The sequence below is a fragment of the Triturus cristatus genome, chromosome 1_1 (assembly GCF_964204655.1).
Source record: "Triturus cristatus chromosome 1_1, aTriCri1.1, whole genome shotgun sequence".
Classification (NCBI taxonomy): domain Eukaryota; kingdom Metazoa; phylum Chordata; class Amphibia; order Caudata; family Salamandridae; genus Triturus; species Triturus cristatus.
The window spans coordinates 58,962,764-58,985,184 of record NC_140579.1 but is presented as its reverse complement, the minus strand read 5'-3'; the positions used below and the strand labels follow the sequence as shown (position 1 = coordinate 58,985,184).

Sequence of the window (22,421 nt, the reverse complement as noted above, 5' to 3'; positions counted from 1 at the left end):
CCATGTTATAGCAAACATTTTACACTCTTTGTCACAGAACGCGAAGGTACTGCTTTGTCAGTACTCACACAGGAACAAGCAGGATCACGCAAGCCATGTGCTTATTTTTCCAGTACATTAGATCCCGTAGCTCAGGCTTTGCCCGCATGCCTGAAATCAGTGGCAGCAACAGCTTTAGCAATCAGACAAAGCGATGCCATAGTGTTAGGACATCCATTGACAGTACAAGTACCACATGCAGTAGAAGTTCTTGTGAACCGAACACAAACACAACACTTGACCATAGCAAGACTTACCGGTTATGAACTGACATTGTTTCAGCCACACATAGAGATCCGACGGTGTAATACATTGAATCCTGCTACACTATTACCTGTAATTGGAACAGACCCACTAGCTCATGATTGTGTTGAAATTATTGAAATAAAGACGAAACCTAGACAAGACTTGACAGACGTTCCATTGTTAGATCCAGACCTGACGTTGTATGTAGATGGATCGTGCATGAGAGCAAGTACAGGAGACTTAGTGGCCGCGTATGCAGTCACAACAGACACTGAAGTTATTGAGACAAATTGTATAGATACTTTGTCAGCCCAAGCAGCAGAACTTATTGCTCTAACACAAGCCTGTATTCAAGCCACAAATAAGAAAGTTAATGTATACACTGACTCACGTTATGCATTCGGAGTTGTACACGACTTCGGCGTGCTGTGGCGAGAGAGAGGTTATTTAACCTCCCATGGTGCCCACATTCAGCACGGAACCCTCATTCATGCCTTGTTAGACGCAATACATCTACCAACTGCCATATCGATTATGAAATGTAAAGCACACACGAAGGTTACTGATATCATTTCTCAAGGCAATGATTTAGCTGACAGAACAGCTAAACAGACTGCTCAGAATCGCACATTAGACATGACAAAGCCAATAGTTCAGACACCAACACAGTGTATGACAATTAAGGATCCCGCACTTGACGTAATTGACATACAGACACATGCTACTGCAGAGGAATTAAAGAAATGGACTGAACTAGGAGGGATCCAGACAGATCAGGGATGGATGACGAAGGAGAAATCTGTATGGTTTCTTCCTGACTCTATGGTCCAGGCCATTATAGCTACAATTCACAGCCCAGCGCATTTAGGAGAGAAAGCTATGCTAGATAGCATTCAACACATTTGGTTCAACAAACATTTACGAGCAGCAGCTAAACAAAAAGTCCGTACCTGTATGATATGTTGTCAGTTCAACCCAGGAAAAAGTGTTCCCGTAGAACAGGGTGGATTCCAGACTCCTGATCATCCTTTTGAAGTGCTCCAAATGGATTATATCCAGATGGAACGATGTCGAGGATTCAAATATGTTCTGGTAGTTGTCTGCGCTCTCTCCCGATGGACTGAGGCGTACCCAGTATCAGATTACACGGCCCCGACTACTGCCAAACAGTTAGTTCGAGAATTCTTCCCGCGGTACGGTTTACCACGTGTTGTATATTCAGATAACGGCCAGCCTTTCTCATCCGAATTAATGAAACATGTCTCACTTTTGTTGGGATATCAGTGGAAATTCCACTGTGTCCGACACCCCGAGGCAGCAGGTCTCGTGGAACGACATAATCAAATTTTGAAAATCAGATTGTCTAAAATATGTAAGGAGAAAGGTGTTGACTGGATAGTAGCATTACCAGTTGCACTATTTTACATAAGAATGGTAGCACACTCTCGAACAGGGCTATCCCCGTATGAGGTGATCTTCGGAAGACCACCAAATATGTGGGGGACGCCTATACCACGTAAAATAACTGATGTTAATTGTAATATGCTGACAGATTACTTGGCTTCCTTGATGTCTGCACTACAATCTTGTCGTTCACAGGTAACTGCAGCTTTTCCTGACAACACTGAGGTGAAACCCCATGACGTTGCTCCGGGGGATCTGGTGTTTGTGAGAAATTTTGATCGGAAGACCCAGTTGGAGCCCAGGTGGAAAGCACCGAAGCTAGTCCTGCTGACCACAAGAACAGCCGTGAAAGTTGAGGGCCGCAAGGGCTGGATACATTCCAGCCACATTAAGAAATTTCATGGACTATCCTCGGATATAGACACTGTGCCCTGCACTCCCTCACAGACTGATTCAAAACTTCCTTTTGTTGAACAGAATGACTCTCAGTGCTATAAATTAAAGCTTAGGCCCAAACAGTCGAGCAATTTGATTGTTTAAGTCCTCTCCAAGGTGAAGCGGTTGAATTGTCTCCGACATGTATCCCTTGGACCTGAGTAGAGAAAATACCCGAGAAATGTTGAAACGACAGGCGTATTGTAAATCACTGCGTAGCTACTGTATGAGGACATTATTAATTTTGTTTTTATTGAGTGTTTTAGTAATTATTACGAGTGTGATTTTGCACATATATCATCCTATTCCTAGACATGTTTATAATGTTGCTGCTGAACATTCTTTTAGTGACCTACCGCCACATGAATTATCTTATAGACTTGCGCTGCGCAATAACACTTTCATTAGTATGTTACATCATTCCCATCAGACTAGTAATGCCACCAATTGTTGGGTGTGTGGCCGACTCCCTCCCTATCAGAATAACAAAGGAGTTCTGCCTTTCTTTCCACATCCGTTCACACACAATGGCTCCTGTGGAGCATGGTTTAGTTTACTAAATTCCATAGACCCAGACACAGCAGTTTATCAACAACATTGGATATGGGGAAATCTGAATCTAGTTTTATTCAAAGTCTGTCATCCTAATAAGGAGGGTCGCCCCAGTAGAACAGGAACTGATCTAGAAAATGAAGTGTATAAATTAGGTAATTTTACACCTAATCTTATGATTCTGAATGTCAAATCCGAAGTTGAACTAATTCTGCCCACTATGTCAGTATTTTCAGTTAAGGGTGAATTATGTGTAAGAAAAGTTGGTTCCATACATATGGGCCATAGCCAATGCGTTACTACAGTAGAATATAGTGATCAAGGTAAATCTTCATTTAGAGCTTCTCGCCATTCTTACTTTATATGTGGTCAGACGGCATATATGCGTCTGCCTCTAGATTGGGATGGTACCTGTTACATAGCATTCCTTCTGCCACCTGTTTTCCTAGCTCCACCTGATTATTATCGGAATGTTCATTTAGTACACAATAGAGAGCGAAGAGATCTCCCAGTTGTCGATTATACTGAGACGGCATGGGACAAGTATGTAGATTTCAATAAAGGTATCTTTCCCTATATAGGTACAATATCAAATAGTAAGCTGATACGTAAACTAACCAAGACTCTCGAAGCTGTAGTAAACGAGACTATAGCCGCCCTAGGCAATCTGACAGAGGAACAATCAGTAATGAGAATTGTTGTTCTCCAGAATCGTCTTGTCCTTGACGTCATCCTGGCCGATAGGGGCGGGGCTTGCAGGGTCATCGGATCCAGCTGCTGCATATTCATACCAGAAAATTCGCCATCTGTATATAAAGCTATAACACGCCTTCATAAGATTGTGAGCCAGATACACGAAAATCCAGGCACTTGGACGTGGTCCGGGTGGTTTTGGAGTGTGATATCAGCCTGGGGATGGAGAGTTCTATCCTTCCTAGGTATTGGCCTTCTTATGCTCTTCAGTTGTTGTTTATGCCTGCAATGTGGACCAGCGATTTGTGGTCTGTGTGCCACATCATGCATTCCATATCAAGGTTCTCGTTCAAAATGCCGGAAGAAGAAGGAAGAAGAAATGATGCTCCATGAGCAAATCGATGGAATGATGAAGATTGATATCTCTTGAAGGGCGAGTAGGGGACAAGGAGGGAATGTGGAAGTGTGGATTTTCCTGATCAGTTATGTCCCCTATCTTGGACCCCAACGGTTCTATGTGCATGTCACAAGTACATGTATGTTCCCTCCAGTTCCAGTTTCCAAAACGCAAACATATGTGCGTCCACCGTCAACATGTTCTCTGTCAGATCCGCCATCAATGGGCTGGATATTCGATTCCGAAGTATGAAAGGCCACCGACTTTATATGGCTAAGTTACTCCATTTTTACAGTTCAGGCAAGTAGGCCCGATCCTGTCCTTAAAGCCTTCCCTGCTCTCTGTCTCTGACAGCTTCAGCTTGAGCTCGCATCTGTATCCATGAACTTTGTCCTACTCCCTGTGCAGCTAACGGTGCCTGCCTCGGCCAGTTTTGCCTGCCTGCCAAGAAGCTGTATTTCACCTTCGAATTATCTACTTTGCTCTTCAGCCGATGCATTCCTGTTCGGTGATTTAGGTAAACATTTCCTCTAAGCTCACAAGCAAAGGACTCGGCCTTTCCGTCCTCCTGCAAGTAATTCATAGCCCTGTTGCCATGGAAAGTTTTCTGCCCCTCGCATCTCATATAGACACTTAGACGCTTGTACACGCACACACAGTCAGTATAGAATAGATTCTGTCCGAGAGTCTTTTCTTGTGGATAACATAGTTCTCTAAACATAGGATGTTAGATATGATTTGGGATTAGGTTGACTTGACCCCCCAGACTTCTCGTCTCCACATGTAGAGCTAAATGTCAAGTCCCCTTCACCCCCTAGTTGCACGTCAATCACACGTCATGCTGCTGCGCGCGCATCTATGTTAAGTATTATCTTATAGATCCACCTATGCATGATAATCAGAGCCAATCATGTTTCTTTCTGCTCCTTATTACGCCTAGTTTCGATTACGTACCACTATGTCATTTCTCTTATCAATTGTTACGCCTTTTGCATTCATTTCATTGTAATGTATGAGCTATAAAAGTTACTTCTTGTCAATAAAGTGTTGTACTTCACTTCCTGAACCCTCGGGGTGACGGAACCTGAAGGCCGCCACTCGAGTCGGCCATTTTGGAATAAAGCCCATTCAGAAAATCTCTTATACCACGGATTCTGCCTCTTGTTATTCTGAGCTATTTTACTTTATTTTAGATTCCGTATGAAATTCAGTCAAGGTAAAAAGGATATTTACCACAGTCCTTCCCTGAATCTGTGATGCATTTTATGAGTATGGTCTTTATGGTTCAGGTTATACCGTTCCACCAGACTGTCCGTCTGGGAATGGTAAACGGAGGTATGGAGTTGATGAATACCCAGTAAGGTACAGACTTCTTTCCTCAACCTGGACATGAAGGGAGTCCCTTGATCGGTTAAGATCTCTGAAGGAAAACCAACCCTTGAAAAAAAGAGATCGTGGCTTGAGCAACCACAGTGGTGGTCATGCTCATTAGGGGTATTGCCTCAGGGTATCTGGTGGCATAGTCGAGCAAAACAAGTATATATTGGTGACCCCGGGATGAGGGTAAAAGGGGGCCTACCAGGTCCACGCCCACCCACTTGAAGGGTACATCGATTATAGGCAAGGGCCTTAACGGAGCCTTCTTGTCTGTGGATGGGTTGACTAGCATCAAGGGCAAGAGGCGCAAAACCTGGCAGCCTCCCTGTACACCCCAGGCCAGTAGAACTTCTCTAATAAATAGCACAGAGTGTGCTCTTGTCCATAGCGTCCACCCCCAACCTGACTATGGGCTATGTGCAAAGCCTGTTCTCTGAATGCAAGGGGAACCAGGAGCTGTTCCCTTTTTTAAGTGGAAGCTCCACTGATCCGATAAAGGAGACCCCTCTTAGTAAGAAAGTATGGTCCTCCCTTGTTAAGGTTTTCTTTGTAGGCTTGATTCCAAGCATGGGTCAGAGTGCTGTCGTCTCGTTGAGCCGTCCTGAAGCTACGGGCCGGCCACTCGCTCTCTTCTGGGGATGAAAGAAGCCCAGTAACAGGGAGGCATACGGATCTTGCGTAAGCCACCGGCTCCTTCCTTTTTTCTGACCTGGTCTTTGGAACTTTGGGCTTGCTTTGCGGAAAGTCAGAGGCAGAGAAGGGTGCTTCTTGTAGCCATTCTGTCTCGGGGGTCTTTTGGGACACGCTAGCCAAATACTTGTCAAACCGGGGAAGATCACTTCCTGATATAACTTTTTCTGGGAGAGCTGGGACTATGCCGACCTGTCGCACCTGGGGTTACCCATCTATCTCCATAAGGACATTGGCTACGGGGTATAGCCGAACGTCCCAGTGGACACAGGATACCCGTATTTGTGCCTCACTTCGAATGTGGCTAATGGGGACCAGGTCTCGGGATATTACTGTGTGGTGACACCCCGTGTTCAACAGGTCGTCAATAGACGGACGTTGAGACGGATGGCCTTTATATATCGGGACTCAGTTCCTCCTGTAATACCCATCCCCGGGTCAAGCCAACCTCCATAGGTTCTGCCGTCTCACTTTTTTCTGGGCAGTTTCTAGCTATGTGCCCCCGCTCCATGCACTTAAAACACTGAGGACCGGAGGTCAAGGGGAAGAGTTGTGTAGGTGGTTTCGTCAACCCTCTTCCTACGCTAGCATTTCTGCTCTGTCTGTGGGCGAGGGTTGGAGGTGTTTTTACGGGTTGGGCTCTAAAGTCTGGGGATCGGTGGTAGGCACAGGCCAAGTCCACCGCTGTTTGTACGGTCAAATGCTCGTGTTGCCTTAACCAAGATCTGGTGTTGGTAGGGAGGGCCTCGAAGTACTGCTCTAGATATACTTTTTCTGACACCTCCTCCATAGTGGAGTGGCTAGGTTGTAACCCCCTTTCTCCCAATTCTCTGACCCGATAGTAAAGGGCTCAGGGGTTGTCGCCCTTCACCCACTTCTCCTTGCAGAACTTAGACCGATAGTATTCTGTATCATACCCCAGCCTTTCGAGGATTGGCTAGGGGTAGGGTGTGAGACCAGTGAGGTTAGCGGCCTGATAGGTGGCTTGCAATTCACCGTACAGGAGGGGGGCTATATACTGACCCCCATCGTTCGGGAGGCCAGCTAGCAGTCGTGGCCCTCCTGTCAAAATTTACAAAGAAATAGTTGGGGTCTTCCCCTTCTTGGTATTTCTGGAGCACAGAGCTGGGAATATTAGGATGAACTCGGGCCGTCGTTATGGTGTCAGTAAGTCTTAAGATAGCCGTATCCTGGACTTGCTGGTTTGTAACCAACAGGGTAGCCTGCTCTTTCAGGGCAGCGTGGAAGGCTTCTCTTTCTTTCTGGGCTGCCTGTGTTTGACTTTCAAGGACTAATTTTGGGTGTCTCTATCCCTCAGCTAACTGGGCGAACATGTCTTCCATGGTGACGGGTTGGGTCATATTGGCTTTAATGAAGCAATCACACTTCTGACACCACTGTGATGCCCAGGGATGCAGGACGCAGAGACAAAAGTGAGGGGTGGTGAATGTTTTATTTGTCTTGTTGGGGACAGTCTATAGGTTGTGTGTGGTCCACAAAAAGGGAAGGGAAGAGGTTTATAAGGAGGAATGGAAAGGGGCTCCTCAAATCCCAGTCCCGTCCATGTGTCTTAGGTAGGGTTGCTTCAATGGTCTTCCGGCCAGGGACGAGGTTGTGGTGGTTACTGGTCGGCTCCTCCTTGTTGCCAGGATGTCTGTGGTATTATATGTGGCCTGCACCCTCACGGGAAACAAAAGGACAACAGGGTCAGCAACCCGAGGCTTGGGCTAGTTAACACACCGCCACCTACAACCAGGAGTGTGTGTAAGGCCTGAAAAGGGGAATTAGTGTAATGGTTGAGGATGGGAAAAAGGTGGGTAAAAGGAGAAGTGGACCAGTGGGCTGTTCACAGTCCTGCCCTCCACCAGCCCACAGTGAGATAACTAAAAAACGGTACTTGCCTACGGCCATGGCCCTCCGGGGTAATGGCTGTCGGAGTCTTACCGTCCTCCTCCTCTTCCCCAGGTCGGCTGGACTTGTGCACATTGTCACTGGGCGGTTCTGTTGTGGATGAACTCTCATTCGTCCCGGCATCTTCCTTCTGGCTCGGGGTTCTGTCTTGTTCTCCCGGTTCGCAGTCGTCGGAAGCAGCGTAGAACGACGCTCTGTTCTTCGTCCCCGCTATTTGTCCTTCCGCTTATCGGGCTTGCGCGTTATCTCCAGGAAAGGCTAGACCGCCTATTCCTTGTTCCAGCGGTCTAGTCATGGCCGCCTTCTTGGAAGTCCCGCTTGCGAAGAGCGCGGGACTACATAATATTTGCGAGATAGTTAGTAATCTCGTCAGTGGTGCTGAATGTTTTCTGGTCATAAAAATCAGCATAGTACTGGGCAAACGCAGACAGAATATGTTCGTCCGTGTAATGTATCGTCCCCTTTTTGTCAACAATAGAATCGACCCACCTGGCCTCGTTTTCTTTTTTACCTGAGCCATGCCAGCAATTTACTGGCCTTATGGCCAACCTCGTATAGACAGTGCAGTGTTGCTAATTGCAGTTTCCTGGCCTCCTTCTGTGCCAGTTCATGAAATTCAGTCCTTAGAACTTCTATTTGTCAGATGGTCAGCGGGTCTGGCCTATCGAGGACTGTCTTCTCTAAGGACAATTGTTGTGCCTCTATGCGTTGAGGAGGAGGAGGAGCCAACGGCCATGATGGTTGTTTGTAGCCGATGCTCCATCGTGAACCCTCGCTTCAACATCCGTAGTGGTGTTTCGTTGCAACAATAACCCACCTGAAGAGCAAATTCCGCAACCGGAACACCTGCAGCCTTTCTTGAACTCGGTTTCCACTGTTCTGGGCTGGCGGAAAACCGAAAGATGAGCCGCAACGATTTCGGGCGCCCTTGCCCCAAGATGGCACTGGAAGCGAGCCAAGACCTCTATCAGAGACCGTAGGATGGAAGCTGTGATACCCAGGGCTCCTGCTCAGACTTTCTGCGAGGTTACGGCGAGAGGGGAGAAAAATAAACTGCTGAATATTGTACCTAAAGAGGCGCGGCATCAGCTGTTAGTCCACCAGCAGCGGGAGGTACCTTTTTCATCTGATAATTGGTCCCGATCCTGACGCGATCTGTGGAAGGCGTCCCAACAATATGGCGAGGCAGGATCCCTGACCGCGATGCGGCGACACTGCACTTTCTCGGATTTACCTATATGTCGGTACACTAAGCAAGCGGAAAGCAATACCGTCCATCAGTCCGTAAGATCTATAATTGTGTCTTTGCTTATAACTTTATAATACACCGCATCGGAGTTACACCACAAGCTGCCTGACCCTAAAATTATGCCTTTAACTCAATCTATGGGGTACCCCGAGCCTGGGAGTCCATGCCCAGCAATAATGAGTATGCCTTAAAATGCCCATTGTTGCTAGATCTCCATCCCAATGCTGATTTTTGTCAATACCTGAGGTTGCTTGTGGCTGTGTACGTCAGTGTGGAGGCTGCCTCTCCATACTTGCCGATCTTGAAATTGCGATGGCTCCCTTCTAATTTACATATTTCGAGCGTGTCCATGTTTCACACGCTGAACTGTTGCTACATACTTTTGGTGTTCTATGATTGCTCCCCAAGGCCTGGTCTGTATGAGGGGCACCACGATCCTTTGGCAAGCAAGTTTTTTTTAAGTCCTCCCTGTTACTACCTGTAAATCCCTTGCCTGAACCCAAGATGGCTGCCACTGTGTTCCCTACCACGTCGTGCTACTCCTCTGACACATCCCCCATCCGGACTACTCTTCAGGATACCGAATCTATGAACCGAACTCTGACCGTGGAGACTTAGCTTTTTTGGCCGATGCCCGGTTGAGCTACTTTTATTTTATTTTTTTAATTTATTTTATTGATTTTCTTAGAACATTCAACTGCGAGCCTCAGCATTCCAATAGATTATTACACATTGCACTCATATTTAACATGTGACAATCGGCGCCAGTAGGTGACAATACAGATAACCAGTAGACACAATTAAAAGAATAACATTCCCACTTGTGTACGTCTATTTTGAATGTACTACTGCTGATCCAGCATGTTGGAATTATTTCTAACAGAAGGTAGAGAACGGTCTCGTCTACAAAGTGAATAAGGGTGACCTCATATCGTGAGTATTCTAACTGTGTGATTGGACGGGTGAATCATTAATACCACTAGTAGACGTGTGCTGGTAAGTATTGTATAATTCACAGAAGTTTTGGGGCCTATTACATGGGGGAGAAGCTCACTGAAAAGCTCTGACTGCATACTGCAGAATGTCATGTCGCTCTTCCACTGGGTGACCGTAGGAAGTGGACCTCGAGACCAGTTGATAACAATCCTACGCTTGGCCATCAGCATTCCCATATCGACCAACCGACGAACCCCTTTTGGTATTAGCTTAGAGTAGCCTAATAGTGCCAGTGTTGGGTCGGGGTCAAGGGCTAGCTTCGTGATTTGACCTATTTCCTTGAAGACTGAGACCCAGAATGCCGCGATGCCGGGGCATGACCAGGCCAGCTGGAGGAAGTCAGCTAATTGTGCATTGCAGCGGTCACATGTCAGTCAGTCAGTCAGAGTATGTCAGAGTATGCTTTATTCGAATTTCATTCATAAAAGCAAAAACACAATACAATAAACAAACACAAATACATACATTTTAAAACAAGATTAAACTTCATCAATGACATCAATTGTAAAGCACACTTCAAGGAAGGGAAAATTATTAACTGAGATATTTAGTCCTATATGCGTGTACTGTTCTACCTATATTGATAAGAAAGAAGTAATTAAAAACATGATTTAAAATAGTGATAAAAACGGCTAATAAGACACGAGAATAAAACATGACAGAGAATAGTCAATAGCTAGCAGTCTCTGCAATAATTAGGAGAGTAGTTAAGTACCTAGCAATCTCCTTCTAATTGACCACGCCCAACCTAAATACTTTGCGGTGGCTATTGAAACCCATGTCAAAGTGCTGGTGCATATAATACCCAGGGCCACAGTACTGCTATCTGTCCCAAAATTTTTGCACATTGGGGACAACCAAATACGCCTTGGTGCCGCATAGGGTTTACAGGAAAATAAAAAATGGCCGATGGTTTCTTTAGTAATACCACAAACAGGGCAGATGTCACAGGAACCACCATTCCACTTAGCTGTCAGAAATTTAAGGGGGAGTGCACCTGCTCGGAGTTGGAAGAGGAGCTTCCTATCTCCAGGCCTGGTAATAGTGTCCCAGTACGATTCTAAACAGGGATACATTTTTGCCTCTAAAAATTCACCAGACATTGAACCAGCGCTAGAGCTTCTCCAATGTCGGGAGGCAACCATCTCCCAATAAGCACTTTTTAAAATACTTTTGGAGGGGAAGATTGCTCTCGTAGGATCTTCCCAAAGTGGGGACATACCAAGCTCAATAAGGGATGTCTTTAGTGATTTCAACCATCCAATTTTGTGGTAAACATCGGAACTCATAATGTCTAAAAAACCCTCGGCATAATGTTTAAGTACCGGGGTAGTCCACAACCTATGCCAGTAAATAATTGGACGTAACTTAACTAAATCTGTGACTGCTCTTCTACCCAAATCATATTTTAGGGGCAATAATGGGGTGCTTTTGGGGACACCAGTTATAGCCCTGAGAAATTTATTCTCCGAGGTTTGAAGTGCTGCTACCTTTTCAAAACCCCAAAGCTCAGCGCCGTATAGCGCAGAGCCTAAAGCCTTTGCTTCATAAATCTGCAAGGCGGGTTTAACAGGTTTAGTTAAGGATTTCCTGTGCTCTGCGCAGATAGCACCAGACAGTTGCCTATGCCTGAGTGTTGCGAGATCAATATGGTGCCGCCAGGTCTTCTCTTTAGATATATGAATACCTAGGTATGTAAAGGTTTTCACTACCTCTAGCGGACGATTATTCAAAGTAATTTTAGATTTAAAACTTCGATGGGGGTTAAAAATCATAAGCTTAGTTTTGGCAGTGTTAACCTCTAAGCCATACTCCCCACAGAATTGATCAAAAATTGACAAGGCATGCTGTAGACCACTAGGAGTTTTCGATAGGATGAGCGTGTCATCAGCGAACATTAAAATAGGGATTTTAGTCCCTGCTAAAAAAGGGGCATCCACTTGGGCTGAGAGCATGCGGCCCACAACGTCATTGATGTATAATGTAAAGAGCACAGGAGCCATCGAACGACCCTGGCGAACTCCCCTTTCAACTGGAAAGTCCGCGGTTACCGAACCCATCCCCCCCCATTGTATTCTAGCATAATTGGATTCATGAAGTCTCATTATGAGGGATAATAATTCGTTTGGGAGTCCCTGTTTCTTAAGTACCGCCCATAACATAGAACGAGGGACAAGGTCGAAAGCGGCCCTTAGATCCACAAAAGCCGCGTAAAGACTTCCCTCGCCCAACAATACGGTTTTCCACTGTAGCAGTGTGAATCGGAAAACCTGATCGACTGTACTGGTGGAGCGACGGAAACCTGCCTGGAAGGGTGAAAGAGCATTAAACTCCTCCGCCCAATCCAGGAGCCTATTGACGATGACTCGTCCCACAATTTTTTGTATAGTGTCTATAAGACTTATTGGCCTATAGTTACCTGGCTTAGACCGGTCGCCTTTTTTAAAGATAGGAATGATTATTGCGCCTTGCCAGGAAGTGGGTACCGGCGCGCCCAAAGCAATGGCATTCAAGAGTAGGTGAATGTACTTACTCCAGCGTTCTTTATCATTAATAAATAAATCCGCTGGCACTCCATCAAGACCAGGGGCACGCCCACTTGCCACTGAACCAAGGGCCATCGTAATCTCAGAGACACTGAAAAAAGTTTCCTGGGGTTGTTCTACTCTAGTTTCTAGCCCCAAGCTAAAACTATTTGGGTTGGCATACTGTGCTCTGAAGAATGTCACCCATTCTTCCTCAGGCACATTATTATATGGGGTTTCTGGAAAACCAGATTTTCCCCACCTAACAATGTGCCAGAATGACCGGGAATCCCGTTTATTACTGGCTACCAGTAGCTCAGACCAATGGTGTTCGTCCCATGCTTTCTTAGCCTTTGATATGCTGGTTTTATAATCCCTTCTAGCTGATTGAATTACTAGAGGTATACCACCTTTGATAGCATTACCCAAGGCTAGACGTGCTTCTCTACATTGTTTATTATACCACTTGGCGGGCTTAAAGATTCTAACTCCGTTATTTTTTGCAGGTTTGAGGAAATAATCTTTAATTGTGGAGAAAAGAGTATTATGTATTCCTTCTACCTTATCTAAACCGGTGTCAAGTGAGTTAGAGAGCTCAATTGCCAGCATTGCTTGATCGACCTGGTCAGATATATCAGCAATAACTTGACAATTAGTTGCTATCTTTTCCCACTTTAACCTACGTAGATCGTTGGTTGGAACAATCACAGGAGGAACCAGCTCAGAAGAACCAGCATGCTGGATGGGTAGGGACCACCATTTATGTCTGATACACAAAGGATTATGGTTGCTCTCAATTCTCCCAACAACCTCCATGTCGCATATTGAGGGCCACAGACTAAGACTACATAAAACGTAGTCAATTCGACTACTATAACGCCCATTGTCGAATGTATTGGCTCCATTCCTGTCACTGTTAGACCTTCCATTCAGAGCTCTTAAGCCCTTCTCATAGCAGATAGAGTTTAGGGCTATGACATCACTGGTCCAACGTGCAACCGGTTTGAGCTCTAGTTTAGGGACTCCCCATTGGCAATCCTCTTCCTCCCCAAAAAGATTGTCTTCATTGATCAGTGGCTCAAATGTTCTATTGAAATCGCCTGCAATGACAATGTTGTTGTTTGGAGAGTGGGTGTCAAGAAGGCTGCTCAAGACTGCTAGAGTCTCTAGACTCCCTCCCCTATTACTCCGGACATAGATATTGTAAATATCCAACATACCTAAATTTTCTAGGTTCACTTTAATTAGTTGGATATCTCGATTATTAGTCTCTACAACTTTAATAGTTAGTTTTAGAATCTGACGGACCCATATGGTTAGTCCCCCCATTGGTCTTCCTCTCGGTCCTTTTAACCCCTTCAGTGCCCATGACGAGCTGGACTCGTCATGGGCTGCGGTGGCGCTGTGCCCATGACGAGTCCAGCTCGTCATGAACTCCGCCCGCTAATGAAAGGCGCGGCACTGGGCGGGGAAAGGGGCGGGCATGCAAGGGGTTAATGCAGGCACCGAATAATTCAGGTATCCCTGCACAAAAAGAGGTTCACAAAGCCAAGTCTCCTGAAATATGCACAAATCATAACGATTAACAAAAGCTATCCAATCCTCAGAATCCATTTTAGAGGATAGACCAGCAATATTCCAGGAGAGTAGGTTCCCCAAGACTGTCTTGGTACCCACCAAGCTGTCAACAGGTGGTAAAATATCTGGGGCAGGGGGATAGCCATTAAAAGTATCTGAGCTTGCTTGTGATAATACTGGCTCGCTTGGGTCACTGGAAGCTAGAAGTGTATCGGAGGATGACTGTTCAAGGGCCAAAGGGGGAGCTTTAGGGCTATCAAGTCAGTCCACATCCTCAAGACTTGCTAGTGCCTCATAACGATTTCTCAGCGGGATAGGAGGATTAAATTGGTTAAGAAGTGGTGCCTCAAAGTTAATATTGGGAACTATCTCACTTCTTGGATAAAAAAAGGTCAGTTCCCAAGTAGTAATAGAAGATCTCGTGTAATTAATATGCCAATTAAGAATATGACTGACAGCTCTGGGGTCCCTGAAGTTAATTAAAATAATATCTCCATCTATCTTTTTTTGTGTATTTCCCAGCCAGGGTAAACGTCGTACATGAAGAATATCCCCATTAATATGTGATGAAAGAGGGCGGTTCTGGGCAAGCCAATGAATCACCTTGTTTTTTAGCTGAGAATATCCCTCTGTTATGCCGTTTTTTAGGGTAGGAACACCCGCAAGAACTACCACAAGGGGGACAGCTTCCGGTGGCAGGTTAATAAAGGAAGCTCGATGTGGTTTAACTATAGGAGCTGACTTATAACCTTTTCTGTCACTCGTTGGGCCGTTTTGTGGCAAAACATTATCTCCCAAATAATTGCTGGTGTTATTCGAAGTAGTGGGTTGCATTGTATTGCCATCTACATTTGTGCGGGTTATCTTGCTGGTACTCGACTGAATTTGGGAAGTGGTCTCCAGAAGTGGAGCGATATAAGGTGTTTCAACAGAGCCTGGTCCAACGGAAGGAACTGTGTGCGATGTACAAAAACCCACAGTTGATTCCATTTTACTGCTTATTAAGAGTTCCACCTTCTCCAACCTTTTTTCAATTGCTTTTAAGCTATCAACAACGGGTAACAGAAGAGATTTCAGTAACTGATCTATATTACCCATTAACTCTTTAACATTTATGTTATTTGAAAGACAGGATGTAAGCTTACCAGGAGAAGATAAGTTAGCTGCACAATGAGTAGGATCTTTGTCAATGAGTGCCATGCCAGAATTGCGGCTACATTTTGTCTTTCTATTCTTTGACAAATCAGGATCTATCCTTCTCCGTTTATGAGGCAAAGGACCCATTGATTTAAATTGCCTAGATAAATTAGCCTTGTGGGATGGGGTCTTATCGGCTTGTGGTGACCCATTACAGACAGCTGACTCAGCAGTTTGGCTCGGGGATATATGTGAAACAGTTGGGGATAAATCAATCAATGTCTCAACAACACATACACTTTGGGGTTGTACAATTAAATCATTTTTACCAGGAAGGAGTGGAGTATCTTTAGGTGAATACCCACTCTCGACTGGAATAGTTGCTAAATGCTGTGGGCTCGTGAGTAAAGGCGTGCTTTTAATTAGTTCAATAGAATTACTACGCCTCACTCTTAATTCAGCAAGTGTTGCCTCGCGATCTGAGCCCGTGGGAACTTTCAATAAATAACCATCAAGTGTACCCCTATTAGTGCAGTCAGCCATATTAATATAACTTGTTAAAAAACACCGCTGTATGGACATATGCAACACTACAAAAGAAAATATATCACGGTCCAACAGTCCAACGATGTCATATAAGATAAAAAAGGTTTATGAACAGTACCAGCAAATGTTAGGGGGGTGTGCCCGGCCCGGCCTCCTTCGGCTCCTGAGGGCTACAGAGGGCCCGCCCTTGTCCCGGGCTTCTCCCGGCGCCGACCCGCGCGCGATCCCGCGTCGCGGGGGTTCCCGTTAGATTTATGCGCCTTCAAGCGCGCTTCGGATGACGTGGGCGGGTTCGTCCCGCAAGGGTTGCTGGGAGCAGTAGTTTCCCTGCACACAGCGGCCGTGTAGGTGGTGGATGCTGCAGCGGCAGGGAAACGCTATGGTGCGCTAATGTGGGCGTCCTCCGGTGTTAGCAAAGACAGCGTGGCACAGGGAGCAGGTAGGCTGTAGAACAGCTTCAGGAAAAGTCACCCCCGCTCTGCCGAGGCTCCCGCTAGATTTATGCGCCTTCAAGCGCGCTTCGGATGACGTGGGCGGGTTCGTCCCGCAAGGGTTGCTGGGAGCAGTAGTTTCCCTGCACACAGCGGCCGTGTAGGTGGTGGATGCGGCAGCGGCAGGGAAATGCTAAGGTGCGCTAATGTGGGCGTCCTCCGGTGTTAGCAAAGACAGCGTGGCACAGGGAGCAGGTAGGCTGTAGAACAGCTTCAGGAAAAGTCACCCCCGCTCTGCCGAGGCTCCCGCTAGATTTATGCGCCTTCAAGCGCGCTTCGGATGACGTGGGCGGGTTCGTCCCGCAAGGGTTGCTGGGAGCAGTAGTTTCCCTGCACACAGCGGCCGTGTAGGTGGTGGATGCGGCAGCGGCAGGGAAACGCTAAGGTGCGCTAATGTGGGCGTCCTCCGGTGTTAGCAAAGACAGCGTGGCACAGGGAGCAGGTAGGCTGTAGAACAGCTTCAGGAAAAGTCACTAGTGATAGCTTTAATGACCCCGAGCTACGATAATATGCTGCTCTCAAGGAGCTTCAAACGGGAATTGCCACTTCTATAATGGAGCACAGCACCATAATCCGGTTAAGTTAGTGCTCCATCGAACTCTGCATCCGCTTCCGTGATAGAAGTGAAAACATTGTGTTATATACCGATCATTCAGTATCCATTTCTTAATTTAATGGGTTTCTCATATGTCATCCCTGCTGACCCTGACCAACACCCATCTCCCCGCCATGTGCTCAGACAAAGACGCCGGGCTGCAGCGCTACCTTCGCTGCTCCTAACGGGAGCGAAGCCTCTCCCATCAGCTAACTCCGGTTTTCCGTCAAGCTCTCTGACAGCCACTAATCGACATGTCATGTTCTCCCGCAATCCGTACCTGTGCAGCCTCTCTGGCATGTAATATACCCTGTTTAGGTATTTAAAGTGTACGAGTCGGTGTCTGCCATTAAGTGAGATCCTCTTTGTACTGGTGCAGCAATAGGTCCACATAGTGTCAGCTATTTCTATGTTCAAGTCTCGCTGCCATGTCAAGCGTGTCTTGGTGTAATGGTTCACTCTGTATAACATGGAAGAGTTGTAAATTGTCGCTACTATGCGCTTTGGGGATTTTGCCCATATAATGAGTGTTAAAGCTAATAGTTCCGGTGGTTCTAGATATTCATCCCCCAGAAGCTCTCTCAGCACGTGCCGTGTTCTATGAAATTGAAATTTCATCAATATGGTAGGTTCCAGTTCATTGGAGCTAAAATCCTCCCAAACCTTGGACACCTCACCTTCGAACAGCTCCCCAACTGTGCGTATATCCAGAGTGAGAAGTGCCTGTGTGATGCCTCTCTCCCTGCAGGGTGATAGCCATGTGCACCAGTCTAGCAATGCTGACGGGGAGTAAAGGATCGCACCAGCCTGTAATTGCAGTAGGTAGTGCCAGGCATGTGTTGTGGCATTGATAGAATCTAAGATGCATGTCCTACGGTCTGCGGCCTGCGGCTTGAAACAACATCGCAGGGAGTGGAAGCGGGGCTGCCACCTCCGATTCTACACGTAGGTGTGGTATGTCTGGGGAGCCATGCATCCAATAGTACGCATGTGCACCCTGTGCGGCCCTGTAATATAAATAAAAATCTGGCGCACCTAGTCCGCCCATAGAATAAGGCACTACCAGTATCTGCCACTTCATCCACGGCTGCTTACCGGCCCATGCCAACCTAACCATCAGTGAGGTGAGGCGGTCAAAGAAGGTTCGCGGGAGAACCATGGGAATATTGGTAAATAAAAACAGAAGTCGCGGCAGCACTACCATTTTCATGATGGATATTCTGCCGAGAAGGGAAGACGGGAGCTTTATCCGCTTCTCAACATCATCTTCCAACTTGCTAAAGGCCGTCCCATAATTTTCCCTGAATACCGTGTCGGAGTCCGTGTGTATTTTAATACCCAAGTATCTTACCGCATCTGTGGTCCATAGCAGGGGATAGTCTAGGTCGAAGTGAGGGGTGTTCGGTGTGAGCGGAAAAATTATGGACTTCGCACTGCCTCACGGAGAACTGCTGAGAGGTTAGATTCAGGGTGTCTGACGTACAGGAGTGTATCATCAGCATATATGGATACTATAATTTTGTAGCGTGGGAAGCATATACCCCGATTTTGGTGATATTCCCGTAGCGCACAGGCTAGGGGTTCTGCCACTATAGCATAAAGCAATGGAGATAATGGGCAGCCTTGTCTTGTGCCCCGTGATATGCGAATAGAGTCAGTAACTATGTTGCCTATTTTTATTCTGGCCGGGGGTCTGCTATAAATTGTGCATACTAGTTGTAGGAAAACAGGACTCACTCCCATCCTAGTCAGTACATGCGTTATAAATGGCCACTCAACAGAATCAAATGCCTTCTCTATATCTAGGAAGACTGTCACAGCTGGCGTTTCTGGTCTGATATGTTGTTGTAGTAAGTTGTAAGCTAAATTCCTGCTGGGAACCCCGCTTGTTCCGGTGCAACTAAGATTGGGATTAGGGGGACCAGCCGGTTAGCGAGGATCTTTGCGAATATCTTCGTGTCTACGTTGAGCAGAGATAAAGGTCGGTACGATGCACAGTCCTCCGAAGACTTACCAGGCTTAAGGAGAGCTACTATCACTGCCTCTGACATAGAGGGTGGCATATGTCCCGTAACACACATGTCGTCAAAAAGCGTAACCAATTGTGGAAGCAGTAAATCTATGAATGACCTATAGAATGTAACCGTGGGGCCGTCTGACCCCAGAGTGCTCCCTGCTCTCATACTAGTTAAGGCAAGAAGAATTTCATCTCTCTCTATGGGTCTCATGAGGAATTCCCTATGCGTGTTAGAGAGCCAAGGGAGTTGTATATGTGCCATGTAATCAATAATCTCTTCGTCTGTGGCAGCATTTCTGGAGGCATATAATTCCGTATAATATTGTCGGAATCTATCCGCCACTTCCGTGACATCAGTCAATAGCTCGCCCTCAGCTGATCCAACTTCCACTGTTTCCCTGTGTTTCTTAAGTAATTTTGTAAAACTGACCCCGGTCTTTCACTCTCACCGTACGCCCTGGCAGTGGCATATTTACCCAGATGTTTGACCCCGTCGTCAGCTGCTATATTGTATTCTCCCAGCAACTCTGCGAGTTCTCGCCCAACCGAGCTGTCCGTATCTGTCAACAGGTGACGCTCTAGAATCTTGATCTTCCCCACTAAGTCAGTTAGGCAATTACGTATAGAGCAGAGGACCCCCAAGTGCTTCGATATAGTGATCCCCTAATGTAGACTTTGAAAGCTTCCCAGACGACTTGATAGTCATCAACGGAGCCCACATTCTTATCAAAAAGGTCTCAATAGCCTCAGCCAGTTCTTCCTTGAATACTGTGTCAAGTAGGGAGTAGGGAGGAAAACGCCAAGTGCATGGGGGTATTAGTCTGCTATGTGTGTCCAGCACCATTAGGATCGGCGAGTGGTCAGAAAGTGTTCGTGGTAGCACCTGGCATGAGCGGACCCTGTCGCAAAGTGACCTAGCTGCGAGCCAATAGTCAATACAAGTGTGTAAGTTATGATATGCAGAATAGTGTGTATAGCCTCCCGTGTTTGGGTGTTTCAGACGCCACTCGTCTCTTAAGTCAAACCTAATTAACGCATACTCAACCTCCCTAGCAGCGGCTGTAACGTCTCTCTTAGGTCCCCCCGATCTGTCCAAACTGGGGTTCTGAACCAGGGTAAAGTTGCCCCCCCACAGCTGGAGTCCCTCGTTGTGGCAGCCCACTCTTTTTTGCCAGTATTGTAAAAAACTCAGAGTTATCAAAGTTTGGACCATACATATTCACAATGAGCAAATTCATGCCCTTCCCACAGCACTTAGTATTGACGCATCTACCTTCGGTATCAGTGTACAATGGAACAATGGTGAGTGTTGACTTAGGGTTGACCCATGTAAGCACGCCTCGTGCGTGTGTGGTGAAGCCTGCAGCATGGATTTTGCCTTGCAGGCCTTTACTGCGCAACATGGGGGAATTAAGTGGGAGATGCGTTTCTTGCAGGTGGGCCACATCTATAGCATGCCTCGTCAGATATGAAAGGACTTTACGAACTTTTCTATAATCATTTAGTCCTCTAACATTCCATGTGAGTGCTCTGAGTGTGTCCACCATGAAATCCTGACCATCCCCCACTATATGTGTCTTGGGATCAATCAGCGTCGCCATATCTCAATAGTGCGTGGTACGTGTTACTGTGTAGCAAGTGAGATTGTCTAATATCGTGTGCAATACAACATCTGAGTCCCAACAACCCTCCACCCCCCTCCCACATCAAGCCCCCCCCCCCAATCAGGACCTGACGAAAAAATACCCAGAATTCCTCCTTAAACAAAACATACATAGCGCTGCTTCGAACAAAAGAGCAGCTATCCCTCCCACCAAGAAGCATCGATAACAATACCCCAAGTGTATTTTACACTCGTAGGCGGAGGTTGCCAACAATATACCCTTGACCTACTGGGTGACAGTTGACGGCCCCCCGCACTCCGACATGCTGATATTAAGCATTAACAAAAGGCACACACATCCCATACATATTATATCAGTGTAGATAAGCAAGCAACCAAGTCCGCTTCACAGCTAGTCATTAAAGTGACAAAGTACGGGAGGTGGTAGATTCATAACAGTGTGACTGTGCAACTTAAAAGACCCAAGCCACCTCCCAGTACCTCCCTAGAGCTGGAATCTATCATAAGCGATGATGGCAATCTACTTTGCCCCGAAATACATGAGTCTTATCTGTGTTGCGATCAGGCAAAGTTCAGTCCTGCTCGTCCAGGGATCCTCCAACTGCTCGAGTCGAGGCTTCCCTATCTAGGCTGCGCCGCTGTTCCCTGTTCCAGTCTTTCATGGCTTTTTGCAGCGTCTTGGAATCTGTAAAAATGTGCCCTGGTGATTAACGCACAGGCGAGCCGGGTATAGCATCGCATTGTCAATGTTTCGTTCCTTTAACTGCTTTTTGAGTGGCACAAACTGGCGACGCGCTTCTTGCACCTTCATAGTAAAGTCTGGAAATAATGCGAGCGTTGATCCCTTATAATGCAAAGTCTGTTTCTCCCTCGCAATTCTTAGTTGTAGTTATAATATCCGTGGCAGCAGGGGTTCACAGCAGAGGCAGCAACACTAAATGTAAATGTCAAGGTACTTATAGAGCGCACTGTCACCAGACGGCCACCTTGCGGTGTCGCCTTTGCGGTTTCCTGGCGCTGATACTCATACCGCTGTGGAACCCCTCCTGGCTTTTCCTGTGAAGTATCCACTCCTGGGCGCCCCCAGGGTGAAGCCAGGCATCCTTAGCGCTGTTGGGGCCGGTGTGGAGGCTAAGCAAGCTATTGCCCAGAGTTGCAGCGTGGGGCCCGTGATTAGAATAGGCACGGAGGCGAGAATAGACAGGTCCGAGGAAATTGAGCCCGAACCCCGCCGAGGCGGGAATCGAACCCTGGTCCCTGGCCAGAACTCTGCTTCAGGGTCTGCCGCTCTAACCATTGAGCCACACTCCTCCACACTAGGAGCTAGGTGTCTTCAAAAAGTAGGGCCAAGCAGGGAGCAGGACAAGCTCCTCTGAGCAGTATGCATCGCAGTGGGTTAATTGGTGGGGCAGCCAATGGCGGTTCGTACCACGCTCTCCACCTCACTCTCAGGCTCCGATGGCGAATTTATGCTGTCTGGGTCACGTAGCTGAGCTCCCAAGGACCGGGGCGTGCTCTAGAGCATGAATGCCTCGTCACGCTCACCGCACTTCCGATCCGGTCCTGCCAGCGAGCCTCGATCATGGGACACACGCCACCAACAGCGGCCTGCATGGTAGGCACGTTGTTGCGCCTTTGCGCCTTGTCTCATGCTGGGACAGGGTGTCACATACCTCACTTTACCCTCCGCAGTCAGCGTCCACTTACAAGGGCGATATGCGCTTCCCCAGGGCTCCGACCAGCACACGTAGGCACAGTCGCCCAGCCTGGTCTTACTTCCGGGCAGCAGGGAAATAACTCGGGTCTGGGGATTCGCGGCCTAGGTTGCTCACTGCTTGGTATCACTCGTCTCTCTGCGCACACTTCGCTGCCGCGCAGCCTGGATGGTTCATTAGGCATCGAATCCTCTCAGCTATGCA

At 47.0% G+C, this 22,421-nt stretch overlaps 1 long non-coding RNA gene across 1 annotated transcript in view; it reads right to left on the bottom strand.

Annotated features, from left to right (window-relative positions):
- LOC146869393 (uncharacterized) overlaps window positions 1–10,732 on the bottom strand; it is a 76,240-nt gene extending 65,508 nt beyond the window's left edge. Inside the window, exon 1 of the long non-coding RNA XR_014959469.1 lies at window positions 7,735–10,732. This is a non-coding gene — a long non-coding RNA (uncharacterized LOC146869393). The remainder of the gene's footprint in view (window positions 1–7,734) is intronic.
- Between the last annotated feature and the right edge of the window lie 11,689 nt (window positions 10,733–22,421).